The sequence below is a fragment of the Lithobates pipiens genome, unplaced genomic scaffold (assembly GCF_037356315.1).
Source record: "Lithobates pipiens isolate NorthernLeopardFrog02 unplaced genomic scaffold, aLitPip1_a1.2 Scaffold_61, whole genome shotgun sequence".
NCBI classification, from domain to species: Eukaryota; Metazoa; Chordata; class Amphibia; order Anura; family Ranidae; genus Lithobates; species Lithobates pipiens.
The window spans coordinates 2,827,012-2,840,171 of NW_027507883.1; the positions used below are offsets into that span (position 1 = coordinate 2,827,012).

The 13,160-nt window shown below is 48.5% G+C and overlaps 2 pseudogenes; both read left to right on the forward strand.

The window, feature by feature from the left end:
- The first annotated feature begins 3,321 nt into the window (after window positions 1–3,321).
- LOC143958760 (5S ribosomal RNA) lies at window positions 3,322–3,440 on the forward strand (annotated as a pseudogene).
- A 3,483-nt stretch (window positions 3,441–6,923) lies between these two features.
- Window positions 6,924–7,042, forward strand: LOC143958715 (5S ribosomal RNA; annotated as a pseudogene).
- The last annotated feature ends 6,118 nt before the right edge of the window (window positions 7,043–13,160 follow it).

Sequence of the window (13,160 nt, forward strand, 5' to 3'; positions counted from 1 at the left end):
TAGTCTCTCTGTATAAACTAGCATCTCTGTATACCCCAAACTGTCTTCTGTAAAAACGTGTCTCTCTTTATAGCCTGTCTAGCCTTTCTTCTGTACACACTAGCTTCTCTGTATACACTAACCAGGCTTCTATATACAATAGCTTCACTCTATGCACTAGCCTCTCTGTATAATCTAGCCTCTCTATATACCCTAGATAGTGTTCTGCATCTCCGTAGTGGTAGCCTCTCCGTAGAAGCCAGCCTTTATTCTGTATTCACTAGCCTTTCTTCTGTATGCTGTAGTCTTCTATATATACTAGCTTCTCTGTACACCCTTGCATCTCTGTAATACACTAAACCCTCTGTATACCACAGCCTGTCTTCTGTATACACTAGACTGTAAACACTAGCTAGAATACACCAGCCTGTCTTCTGTACCCACTAGAATCTCTGTATACACTACCCAGTCTTCTGTATACACTGTCGGCTTGGATGTATACCCAAGCCTGTCTTCTGTATACACTAGTCTCTCTAGATGCACGGTCCTATCTGTATACACTCGACTCTCTCTATACACTAACCTCTCTATATACACTAACATCTTTGTATATACTAGCCTCTCTTTAAATTAGCCTCTCTGTGTACCCAGCCTCATTGTTTACTCTAGCATCTCTGTATACTCAAGCCTACCTGCTTACACGAGTCTGTATTCTGTATTCACTAGCCTGTATTCACTAGCCTTATATATACTAGCTTCTCGCTTCTCTGTACACCCTTGCATCTCTGTACACTAGACTCTCTGAATACACTAAACCCTCAGTATACCACAGCCTGTCTTCTGTATACATTAGACTGTAAAAACTAGCTAGAATACACCAGCCTGTCTTCTTTACCCAATAGACTCTCTGTATGCACTACTCAGTCTTCTGTATACACTGTCAGCTTTGATGTATACCCAAGCCTGTCTTCTGTATACACTAGTTTCTCTATATGCACTGTCCTTTCTGTGTACTCTCGACCCTCTCTATACATTAACCTCTCTATATACACTAACATCTTTGTATATACTAGCCTCTCTTTAAATTAGCCTCTCTGTGTACCCCAGCCTCACTGTTTACTCTAGCATCTCTGTATACTCAAGCCTATCTACATACACGAGTCTTCTGTATTGTGTATTAACTAGCCTTTCTTCTGTATGCTGTAGTCTTCTATATATACCAACTTCTCTGTACACTCTTGCATCTCTGTAAACACTGTGTAAACTAGCCAATCTTATGTATACACTCGCCGACTGTATACACTAGACTCTCTGAATACACTAAACTCTCTGTATACCACAGCCTGTCTTCTGTATACACTAGACTGTAAAAACTAGCTAGAATACACCAGCCTGTCTTCTGTACCCACTAGACTCTCTGTATACACTACCCAGTCTTCTGTATAGAATGTCAGCTTTCATGTATACCCTTTCTGTATACACTAGCTTCTCTATATGCACTGTCCTTTCTGTATACACTCGACTCTCTCTATACACTAACCTCTCTATATACACTAACATCTTTGTATTTGTCTTTAAACTAGCCTCTCTGTGTACCCCAGCCTCACTGTTTACTCTAGCATCTCTGTATACTCAAGCCTATCTACATACACGAAACCTGTATTCTGTATTCACTAGCCTTTCTTCTGTATGCTGTAGTCTTCTATATATACCAGCTTCTCTGTACACCCTAGCACTGTAACAGTACTAGGTTCCTGTATTACAGAAACAGAACACCAGCAATAAGGTGTATACTGTGCAGGAGGCACACAACACCGACTCTAACTTCTGCACTGCAGATGCATGTATTGCAGAAATTGAACACCAGTAATAAAGGGTAGCTTCAGGTGTGTACTGTGCAGGAGGCACATAACACCCACTGTAACAGTGCTAGGTTCCCAAGCAGTAAAGACACTGTCCCTGCCTATCGTCCTCTTTCCCTGACCACCGCAACACACTATACAAGGCCGCCGTGCTGGCGGCCTTATATAGTGTGGGGTGTGTACTAAACCCCCCTGAGCTATAATTGGCCACAGGAATCCTGCCTGTGGTGAATTGTGGCTCTCCTCACACAGAATGTCACACCTGTTCTTATTATATAGAACCTATTATGCTCCTCGTAAACTTTTTCAGTTTGGCCGAACGGCCGGACGCAAGTTGCCCCCGGTGCGGGAACATGGGGGGAGACATGATGCACATGTTTTGGAGATGCCCGAAGTTGATCCGCTACTGGACAGAGGTGACAGGAACCATTGATCGGGTGGTTGGAACTTCTACCAGGATGGAGGCAAAGTATTGTCTCCTGGGATTAGTTGAAGGAGTTGGAAACCCGGGAAGTAGCCAGATGGCAGTTCTGAGATGCCTATTTCAGGCAAGGAAACTGATTGCCCAACCCTGCTTAGCCTCCAATGTTGGCAATGACTTGTTTTTTTTCGCTTGTTTCCCAAGATGACCATGTTGGCGTTTGTCAAGATGGTTGAGAGTGCCCGAAGAGATCGCCTATGGCCCCATCACCTTGAAAGTGCCTGATCTTGTCTGATCTAAGCATTGTCGGGCCTGATTAGTAACTGGATGGGAGACCAACTGGGAATACCAGGTGCCGTAGGATTCTTTTTATGTTGTTGGCGTTGACATGTTTTTTTTTTTCCGCTTGTTTCCCAAGGTGATCATCTTGGCATTTGTCAAGAGGGCTGAGAGAGCCCAAAGAAATCTCCTATGGCCACATCCCCCTGAAAGCGCCCGATCTCATCTGATCTCAGAGGCTAAGCAGGGTCTGGGCTGGATAGTACCTAATTAAAGGTGCCGTAGGAATCTTTTTATATTGTTGGCTTTGACCTGTTTTTCTTTCGCTTGTTTCCCAAGGTGACCATTTTAGCATCAGTCAAGAGTTTTGAGTATGTCCCAAAGCGTTCGCCTGAGGTCACATCACCATTAAAGCGCCCGATCTCAGAGGCTAAGCAGGGTCTGGGTCAGATGGGAGACCGCCAGGGTCTATGTTGTTGGCGTTGACCTTTTTTTTTTCACTTGTTTCCCAAGATAACCATCTTGGTATTTGTCAAGAGGGTTGAGAGTGTCTAAATAGAACACCTATGGCCACATCACCCTGAAAGTGCACAATCTCATCTGATCTCGGAGGCCTTGCAGTGTACGGCCTGGTTAATACCTGTATGGGAGACCATCTGTGAATACCAGGTGCCGTAGGCTTCTTTTTATGTTGTTGGCGTTTACCTGTTTATTTTTGCTTGTTTCCCAAGGTGACCATCTTGGCGTTTAACAAGAGGGTTGAGAGTGCCCAAACAGATCATCTACGGCCCCATCACCCTGAAAGCGCCCAATCTCATCTGATCTCAGAGGCTAAATAGTGTCGGGCCTGGTTAGTACCTGGATGGGAGACCGCCTGGAAATACCAGGTGCCATAGGCTTCTTTTTTTGTTGTTGGCTTTGAACTGTTTTTTTCGCTTGTTTCTCAAGGCGACCATCTTCGCGTTTGTCAAGAGGGTTGGGCGTGTCTTGAAGAGAACGCTTACGGCCACATCACCCTGAAAGCACCCGATCTCGTCTGATTTCAGAGGCTTAGCAGCATCAGGCCTGGTTAGTACCTGGATGGGAGACTGCCTGGGAAGACCAGGTGACATAGAAGGATCTGGCCTGGTTAGTGTCTTGATTGGGAGATCGCCTGGGAATTCCGGATGCCGTAGGCTTCTTTTTATGTTGTTGGCTTTGACCTGTTTTTTTTCCCTTGTTTCCCAAGGTGACCATCTTGGCGTTTGTCAAGAGGGTTGAGCATGCATTTGATCTCAGAGGCTAAGCAGGGTTGGGACATGGTTAGTACATGGATGGGAGACCGCCTGGGATTTCTCGATGCCATAGGCTTTAGTTTTAAGTTGTTGGCATTGACTTATTTTTTTTATTTTTATTATTCTTTTATTAAGTAGAACAACATAAATATAACAGTCAACCATACAGCATGACCCAGGGTCACAATTACATGCTAACAAAAAATAGGCAGCCAAATAACTCTGGGTTCTCAGAGGGGAGTCCTACAGTTTAATGCAGAAAATAGAGAAACCCCACCTCCGACATGTAGTACAGTATAACTAGTGCAGCTCCGTTCGGACAAATGTAATCATGGAGAACAACTGGGACCACAGCGAGCCAGCTTATCATGACCTACGTGAACCAGAGTAAAATATGAGCCGGTCATGTCCAGAACCCTGGGGTTCTTCTGGGTCCCGAAGGCTAGTAAGGAGACAAGGCATAGTCAAAAGGGAGGACGGGGGAAGAAGAGAGTGCAAAGATGGAGAGAGAGGAGGTGGGGGGATGGCGGCGGGGAAAAAAAGAAAAATAAAGACAAAAAGGGAGGGGGGGAATGCCACCCAGGGCAGACATGGCCTACGTAGGTAAACGTTAGATGTTCAGTCGTTTTCTGGGACGGAGGCACTGCTCACCTCCCGAATGTAGTCTCGAGTACCAGTAAAATACCTCCAGGGCCTCCATGTAACACTAAATGCCTCTTCAGTGTTGTGAAGGGTGGCGGTCAATTCTTCCATCCGGAGAATATGATTGACTTTGGAATACCACAGCACCTTGGATGGGGGCTGAGGCTGCCTCCACAGTGCGGGAATGCAGGCCCGGGCGGCATTCAGGAGGTGCATCGTGAGGGTTTTTTTGTATTTTCGAACAGGCTGTTCGGTCAAGTGTAGAAGGCACGCTACTGGGAACCCAAAAGTTCCTCAAGGTCGGGCATGCCCAGAAAAGGTGTCCCATGGTCCCCATATCTGAATTTCACCTCCAACAAACATCCGGGATCGATCTATCCATTTTATTCAGAAGGTATGGGACTCTATACCAGCGTGAGACTATCTTGTATCTTGATATTGGTTTGCGATGGAAGCTTTATGTACTAAGGTCAGGATCTTCCCTATCTGTTGTGGGGTAAATGTGATGCCTAAGTCCCTCTCCCATTTGTGGATAAATGGTGGGGGTCGACTCCTCCTCCTGACTACTCAATAGGTTGTACAGGAGGGAGAGGGTGTGTCGCACAGGTTCCCTTTTGTGACAGATGGATTTAAAGGGGTGTCAGGTCTCTAGGAGTGTAGGGGGCCCTTTGTATGGCCAGAAGAAAGTGACGAAGTTGATAAGCACTAAACAAGTCAAGCGGAGGGTCAGAAAGCTCGGCGACAGTTTGCGTGGTCGGGAGCCCTCCCGTGGGCCACACCTCTCCCAGACGCTGTTTCCCCACCACTGTCAACTGTCGCAGTTTCTTGTTGGTAAATCCCGGTGGGAAGTCTGGATTACCTATAACCGGAGTCATTGGTGATGGCAGGGGAGCAATGTGTGTGCAGCGGAACAACCTCCGCACAACAGCCAACGTAGCTCCCACTACGGGGTGACCTCTGAGGTCTTTTGGTAGGGAGGACAGGAGCCACGGGGAGGTCAATAGGGGAATGGAACCATCCTCAATCTCCATCTCCACCCACTGCTTGTGTGGGCCATTACAATGCCAATCAACGACTCTCGCTAGCAGAGTCACTCTGTAGTATTGTCTGAGATCTGGGAGACCCAGACCCCCCTTGTCCTTTGGTCTGGCAAGCAATTGCAAACGGGCTCTGGGCGGTTTGCGCTCCCAAATAAAGTCCCGGAGCAGCACCTGCAGTTGTCTGAAAAAAATTGGGGGTAACCGGATCGGTAATGTCTGGAACATGTATAAGATCCGAGGGAGGGCCATCATTTTGAATGCATTACAGCGCCCGAACCAGGTCAGTGTTAAAGCATGCTAGTTTCCCAAATCAGATTTCAGTCTATCCAGGAGAGGGACAAAATTAAGCAGGTACAATTGCGCTAAATCCGCTGCGATGTCAACGCCCAGTTAACGTATAGATTTTTCAGCCCAGTAGAATGGAAAAGAGGAGCGGAGCCTCTTGGCCTCACCATCCGGGACCGATATATTCAATACATATAGGCTGCCGTGTCGCTGTAGAGACGCAAGTATTTTGGGTAGCAAAATGTGTGGATTGGAGACGGAAAAAATTAGATCGTCAGCGTACGCCGCAATTTTGTGGTGTGCCGAGGGTTTGGATATGCCAGTAATATTCGGGTCATTCCGAACGTGACAAATAAGTGGTTCCAGTGTCAGAATTAAAATTAGGGGAGACAGAGGGCACCCCTGCCTCGTCCCATTAGTGATGGGGAAAGAGTCCGAGCACCACTCGGTCACCCGTACGGCTGCCGAAGGCGTGGAGTAAAGCGACATTACCCAGCTCATCATGTTGGGGCCAAGACCTATATGTTCCAGGGTGGCCTGCATAAAGTGCCAGGCCACCCTGTCAAAGGCCTTCTCCGCATCCGTTGACAACATAAGCAAGGGCCTTCCCTGTACATGCGCCGCATGGATTAAATTGAGGACTCGGGCCGTATTGTCTCTAGCTTCCGACTTATTTTTATTTTTTTGCTTGTTTCCCAAGGTGACCATCTTGGCGTTTGTCAAGAGGGTTGAAAGTGCCTGAAGAGATTGCCTACGGGCACATCACTGGTTAGTACCTGGATGGGAGACCAAGTGGGATTACCAGTTATTGTAGGCTTCTTTTTATGTTGTTGGCGTTGATTCGTTTTCTTTTTTTTGCTTGTTTCCCAAGGTGACCATCTTGGCATTTGTCAAGAGTGTTGAGAGTGCCCAAAGAGATCGCTTACAGCAGCATCACCCTGAAAGAGCCCTATCTCTTCTCTTTTATGAGGCTAAGAAGGGTTGGGCCTAGTTTGTACCTGGATGGGAGATGGTGTTGGAATACCAGGTGCCGTATTCTTCTTTTTATGTTGTTGACATTGACCTGTTTTTTTTTTTCACTTGTTTCCCAAGGTGACCATCTTGGCATTTGTCAAGAGGGTTGAGAGTGCCCGAAGAGATCACCTATGGCCCCATCACCATGAAAGCGCCCAATCTCATCTGATCTCAGATGCTAAACAGTGTCGGGCCTGGTTAGTACCTGGATGGAAGACTGCCTGGGAATACCAGGTGCCATAGGCTTCTGTTTTTTTTGTTTTTTTATTTAGTAGTATGCGACATACAATGCAAAGGCAACTTCACAGAATGTGTGATACAAATAGTTACAAACAAACGATCATATTGCATGGATATCAGAGCCAATGGTAAGAAGTCTGAGGAGAATAGCACGTGTACAGCTTTGCGGTCATATCAAGATGAGATTAAAGCTCCATCTCGTTGGGATCCTCTACCACTTAAAATATTATTGATACTAGCCCTGCTACCCTCGAAGAGTTTAGATATCCATAGATAGGGGAAGAGTATTGTGTAGTAGTCAAATGGGGTCGGAACATACCATTTTCTTTTCCCTTTTTTGAGTTAAGAAGGGAAATAGTAGAACTGAAAGGAGGGAGAAGGGGAAAGAGAAGATTGGGGAAGGAAATGGCAGAAAAGGAAAAGAAGGGGTAAGGGGGTGTCGTGGGTAGAGTGGATAGGATGGGGTCCCCTCCCAGGGAGCAAGAGACGCGCTCGGCTCACCAGCTCATCAGCTGTCCAACGTTTGGAACAGCGATCTCCAACGATCACCATGAGCTTACTATGTCTCGCGGAGGTATTCTTCCGAAAAGCGAAACTGGGTCCAGTAGAACCATCTGTTCCCATGCTCCTCCGTTTTATCCCTCATTGTGGCAGTCAGGTCTTCCATTCGTTCAATATCATTTACCCTTGCGAACCACTGGGTCACCATTGGAGCAGATTGCTCTTTCCACTGACTTGGGATGCAGGCCCTAGCTGCATTGAGGAGATGTTTAAGTAAGGACTTATGATAACGCTTTCTCGACATAGGAGTTAGATTGAGAAGAACTGCTGCGGGATCATTGGCTAAGGAAATGTCTGTGAACTTGTGGATGAGTCTCAGGACAGGCTGCCCGAATGTTTGTAATTTAGGGCATTCCCAGAAAATGTGGAGAATGGTGCCAGTCTGTTGCCCACAGCGACAGCAGCGGTCAGATTGACCGGGGAATATTTTGGCCAACACCACCGGTGTACGATACCAGCGTGTGATCAGCTTATATGAGATCTCCTGATATTTACTGCAGAGTGACGACTTATGGGCGAAAAAGAGTATTCTGTCCTTCTGTGGTTTGGAGAATGTAGTTTGTAAGTCCCTTTTCCATTTAGCTAGGAAGGGTGGATCCGTGGAGGATTGTGCGTCTGTCAGGATTTGGTAGGACCTAGAGAGGGAACCACGAATTGGGCCATCATCCAGGCAAAGTTCCTCGAAGGGGTGGAATTGTCTAGAGAAGAACGAATGGTTAGGTAGTGATCCGAGGAAATGGATTAGCTGTCTAGCTCTCCAGCTATCCAATGCAACAGGTACTTGCTCTAGCAGTATGGTCCCCATGGGAATCAAGCCCGTGGGTCCAAGAAATAGGGCTGCTCTCAGAAGCCCTTTCGGGGCTTGCCTGGTAAAGGCATGGTCAGACAGGCCCGGAGGGAATCTAGGATGTCCAATAATTGGGGTCAAAGGAGAAGGGAAGTTAGTCAGGTGGGAAAGGTGAAAAAAACGATCCATCTCGGCGAGCGAGGGGCCAATTAACGGGTGAGTAGTCACACAGGGCTCCAATGGCCTCCCCGCCCAAGGCAGACCAGCCAGTGGAACCCGCGCCATCTCCTGCTCTAGCTTGACCCCTAGCTTCAGTTCCCCATGCCGGTGTCTTATCACATATGGTCCCCCATCGGATAGTGTCCGCTGTGTACTGCGCATGCGCAGTACACAGCAACACAGATTCCGAAAATTGCCGAGCATGAACGGCGCCTGCGCACTGAGTCCAGGTTCTATCCCCACTATCCAAGTGAACATAGAGTAAGAATATAAAAGAGCCGAGCGCAGCGAGGCCGAGCCCGAAGCGTGGCGAGCAAAGCTCGCCTGCGAGGGACACTCTAATATTCACAATCCTATGTCCGCTTGGATGGTGGGGCTACCACCTCCACTCACCGCGCAGGCGCCGTTCAGCTTCGGAGATTTTCCGAAGCTTCGCCTGCTCCGTACTGCGCATGCGCAGTACGGCGCGGACACTATATCATGGCCGGACAGTATATGGCAGAACACCGGCACCAGTCAACCACCGGTGTCATGTGCGTCGCTGTGTAATATAGAGCAGGGTCCGGGAAGCCAATACCTCCCCGCAATTTCGGTCGCAATAGCATTGTCCTACCAATACGCATATGTTTTCCGCGCCAGAGGAACTTGATAAAGATTGAGCGAACCGCATGAAAGAAAGTCTGGGGTATTTTGATAGGTAAGGCTTGTAGTAGATACAGAAGTCGTGGCATCGCGTTCATCTTCAACACATTACAGCGTCCGAACCATGACAGAGCTAGTGGGTCCCATCTTTTAAGGTCCGCTGTAAGCCCATAGGCTTCTTTTTATGTTGTTTTTTGCTTGTTTCTCAAGGCGACCATCTTGGCGTTTGTCAAGAGGGATGGGCGTGTCTTGAAGAGAACACTTACGGCCACATCAACCTGAAAGCACCCGATGTCGTCTGATTTCAGAGGCTAAGCAGTGTCAGGCCTGGTTAGTACCTGGATGGGAGACTCCCTGGGAAGACCAGGTGCCATAGAAGGATCTGGTCTGGTTAGTGTCTTTTTTTTTTTTTTTATTCTTTATTTACGGATTGCAGGTAATACAGAGACAAACTGTAAAAGACATAGATCCCTCAGTTTTCCAGGTTAACAAAAATACATAGTTAATACTTCGTGGGGGACCGGGGGAAACCTAACAACTTATGTCAGCAGCAGCCCCAGCCGTGGCTAGGCCACCACATTATCCCACTCTAATGATCTGGCACCCCAGTGTCTACTTATAAACCAGGGCAGTCCGCGGGGCGATCCCCCTCAAGGCCCAGACTGAGGGGACTCTAACATCGGTCACCTTCATTCTATTGGTCAAAGAGCTCAGCCGGGACCACCCCGAGGGCCGCCAACCCCTGGCTGGGAAATCGAGGGAACAAAACGAAAAGATCCTTGCAATCACCATGTATTTTAATTATACTTGGGAGTTAGGGGGTAGGGAAAGAGGGGGGAGCAAATGGGCAGGAGAAGGGGATGGGGGTAGAAAGAATGAAAGTTATAGGGGGCTAACAGTGCTACGAGGCAGACGGGGGAGAGAGTGAACCAGGGTGGTATACGAGAAGGGAGAGAAAGAAAGAGGACTCCGATGGGTTCCCACGGCCGGACCCTTCCCTCTATACACGTGCCAGAGCCTACAGATAGGATCTGTATGCGTCGGAAAACCTGAACAGGCTCCAAGACAACCAACGAGCAGTGTGCTCTTCCTCCCTGTCGCCTAACGCTGATGTGAGCTGTTCCATACGGTAGATGTCGCAAACTCTTGCAAACCAGTGAGACATCAGTGGAGCGGCCTGCTGTTTCCACATGCTAGGTATACATGCCCTGGCCCCACTCAGAAGATGTTTTAAGAGAGATTTATGGTACTTCTTGCTCGAGAGTGGGGTCAGATTGAGGAAGATCGCAGCTGGGTTGTTCTGGAGATCAATAGCCGTGAGGTCATAAATGATATTGAGAACCTGTCTCCAGAAATGGGCCAGTTGAGGGCATTCCCAGAAGATATGTAGTAACGTGCCGGCTTGTTCACCGCATCTCCAGCACAAAGGGCTGTGACCGGGAAACATAGCCGCCAGGACAGTGGGGGTCCTGTACCATCGGGTCAAAATATTATAAGCTATTTCCTGGTATTTACTACATAGGGATGACTTGTGCGCAAAAATAAGCACGCGGTTCTTCTGGTCTGGCGAGAGCCGGACATGCAGGTCTCGCTCCCATTTTTCCACGAACACCAGGTTACCCTGGGAGAGTTGGTCCAGTAGGATGCGATATGACAGGGAAAGAGACCCTCGGGTCGGTCCCTCTCCTGAGCATACCTCCTCAAATGATGTTAGGGGTCTGCGGAATTTGCCACTGTTTGGCAAACATTTCAAGAAGTGGGAGAGTTGGGCAAGCTTCCACTGTCCCAGGGCCGTGGTTGCTAACGCCTCGTACATAGTGGAGACCGCTGTCCACGTCTTGGGCCAAGAAAAGAAGAGGCCCGCACAAGGTCCCGGTCAGGGTCGAGGCGGAAAGACTTTTCCGTCATGCCGGGTTCAAAGCGTGGGTGTCCAATAATAGGAGTCATGGGCGAAGGGAAACTGGGCACGCCCGTCAGGGTAAAATATCTGTCTAGCTCTTGTAACGTTGGCTCAATGAGTGGGTGTGCCCGCGTCGCTCCCGACCAGCCCGGTCCACTCCAGGGCAAACCTGGAAATGGTACGGATTCACGCTCCAGACGAACCCACAGCTTATCCTTCAGGTGTCTGCACCAGTCAACTACTCTGTTCATGTGCACCGCCGTATAGTACCATGCCGGATCTGGGAGGCCAATCCCTCCCTTGTCTTTTGATCTGAGCAGTAATGTTCGGCTGAGTCTTGGAGGCCTGCCCTGCCATACGTATCGAATAAAGATGGAGCGCATGGCTTTAAAAAATGATTGGGGGATTTTTATCGGTAAGGCTTGTAATAGGTTACATTCATTTTGAGCACATTGCATCTCCCAAACCAAGAGGTCGCCAACTTTGACCACCTCTCTAGATCTACGGCAAAATTTTTTAGAAGCGGCTGGAAATTCAATTGGAAAATCAGATGTGGGTCCGGGGGAACCTTGATACCCAGATATTGTATAGCCCCAGTTGCCCAACGAAAGGGAAAATTAGTGCTTAGACTCGTCTGGGCGTTGGTAGACAGGGAGACGTTGAGTGCTTCCGATTTCTGTAAGTTAATTTTAAAATTTGACAGGGCTCCATATCGTCTTATTTCCGCTAAGAGATTCGGCAATGTAATGTGAGGCTCCGAGACATAGAACAAGAGGTCATCTGCAAAGGCTGCGACCTTATGGTGGTGTGAGGGGGTGTCCAGTCCCTTGATGTCTATGTTCTGCCTGATGTGGTGCAGCAAGGGTTCAAGCGATAGGACAAACAAAAGGGGGGACAACGGGCATCCCTGCCTCGTTCCATTGCCAATAGTGAAACGCGACGAGGCAAACCCATTGACCCTAACCATCGCCGTCGGTGACGAGTAAAGAGCTGTAACCCATGAAAGCATGGGGGGGGGGTACACCCAAGCTTCGCAGGGTGGCTAGCAAAAAAGGCCAGCTCACCCTGTCAAACGCTTTTTCTGCGTCCACAGAGAGCAACATAATCGGTAGTTTAAGGCGTCTGGCGCGTTCTATAACATTGATTGTCCTGGTAGTGTTGTCTCGGGCTTCCCTGTTACGAATAAACCCCACCTGATCCAGAGGTATCAGGCGTTGGAGAATGGGCGCCAACCGCTCCGCCAGTATCTTAGTGAAGAGCTTAAGGTCGCTGTTTAATAAGGAGATGGGCCTGTAGTTCGCACAGAGAAGCGGATCCTTCTCCGGCTTGGGTATGACCGAGATGCTTGCCTGCAACAGCTCCGGTGGAAAGGTCTGGCCCTCCAATAGGGCGTTAGAAGCTGACACAAACGGCGTGGACAACAGGGAGAGGAAGGCCTTATAATAAGGGACCGTAAACCCATCTGGGCCTGGTGCCTTGCCCTTGGGTGAGTCTCTTAACGCTGCCGACAATTCCTCCGGGGAGATAGGTTGCGAGAGAAGTTCTATCTCTTCCTGTGTCAGCGACGGGAGGTTTGCCGAAGCTAGGTACTCGTCAATGGCCGCTGTGCCGGCCTGGAGGGCGTCTCCTGAGTCTCGGGGGTGCAAGTTATAAAGGGCTTCATAGAAAGATCGGAAACACTCCGCTATCTCCCGTGAATCATGAAGCTTGGCACCCGAAGGGGAGGTTATGGTTGGAATGAAGGACGCGTTGCGTTGGGCACGCAGGGAGTTCGCTAGGGACCTACTACACTTGACTCCATATTCATAATACGTCCTGCGGACCCACATGAGTCTGGTTCTAGCCTGAAAGAGAGAGAAATCTCTGATTTGTTCTCTAAGATCTCTCATCTCCACCTCCAGCGCAGCAGTCGGCTGGGATTTGTGTCGTTGTTCACACGCATGCAACTTGGCAATAAGTTTGGAGAGAGCCTCAGTTTTGGCCACTTTGAGTCTATGACCATGTTTAATAAGAAT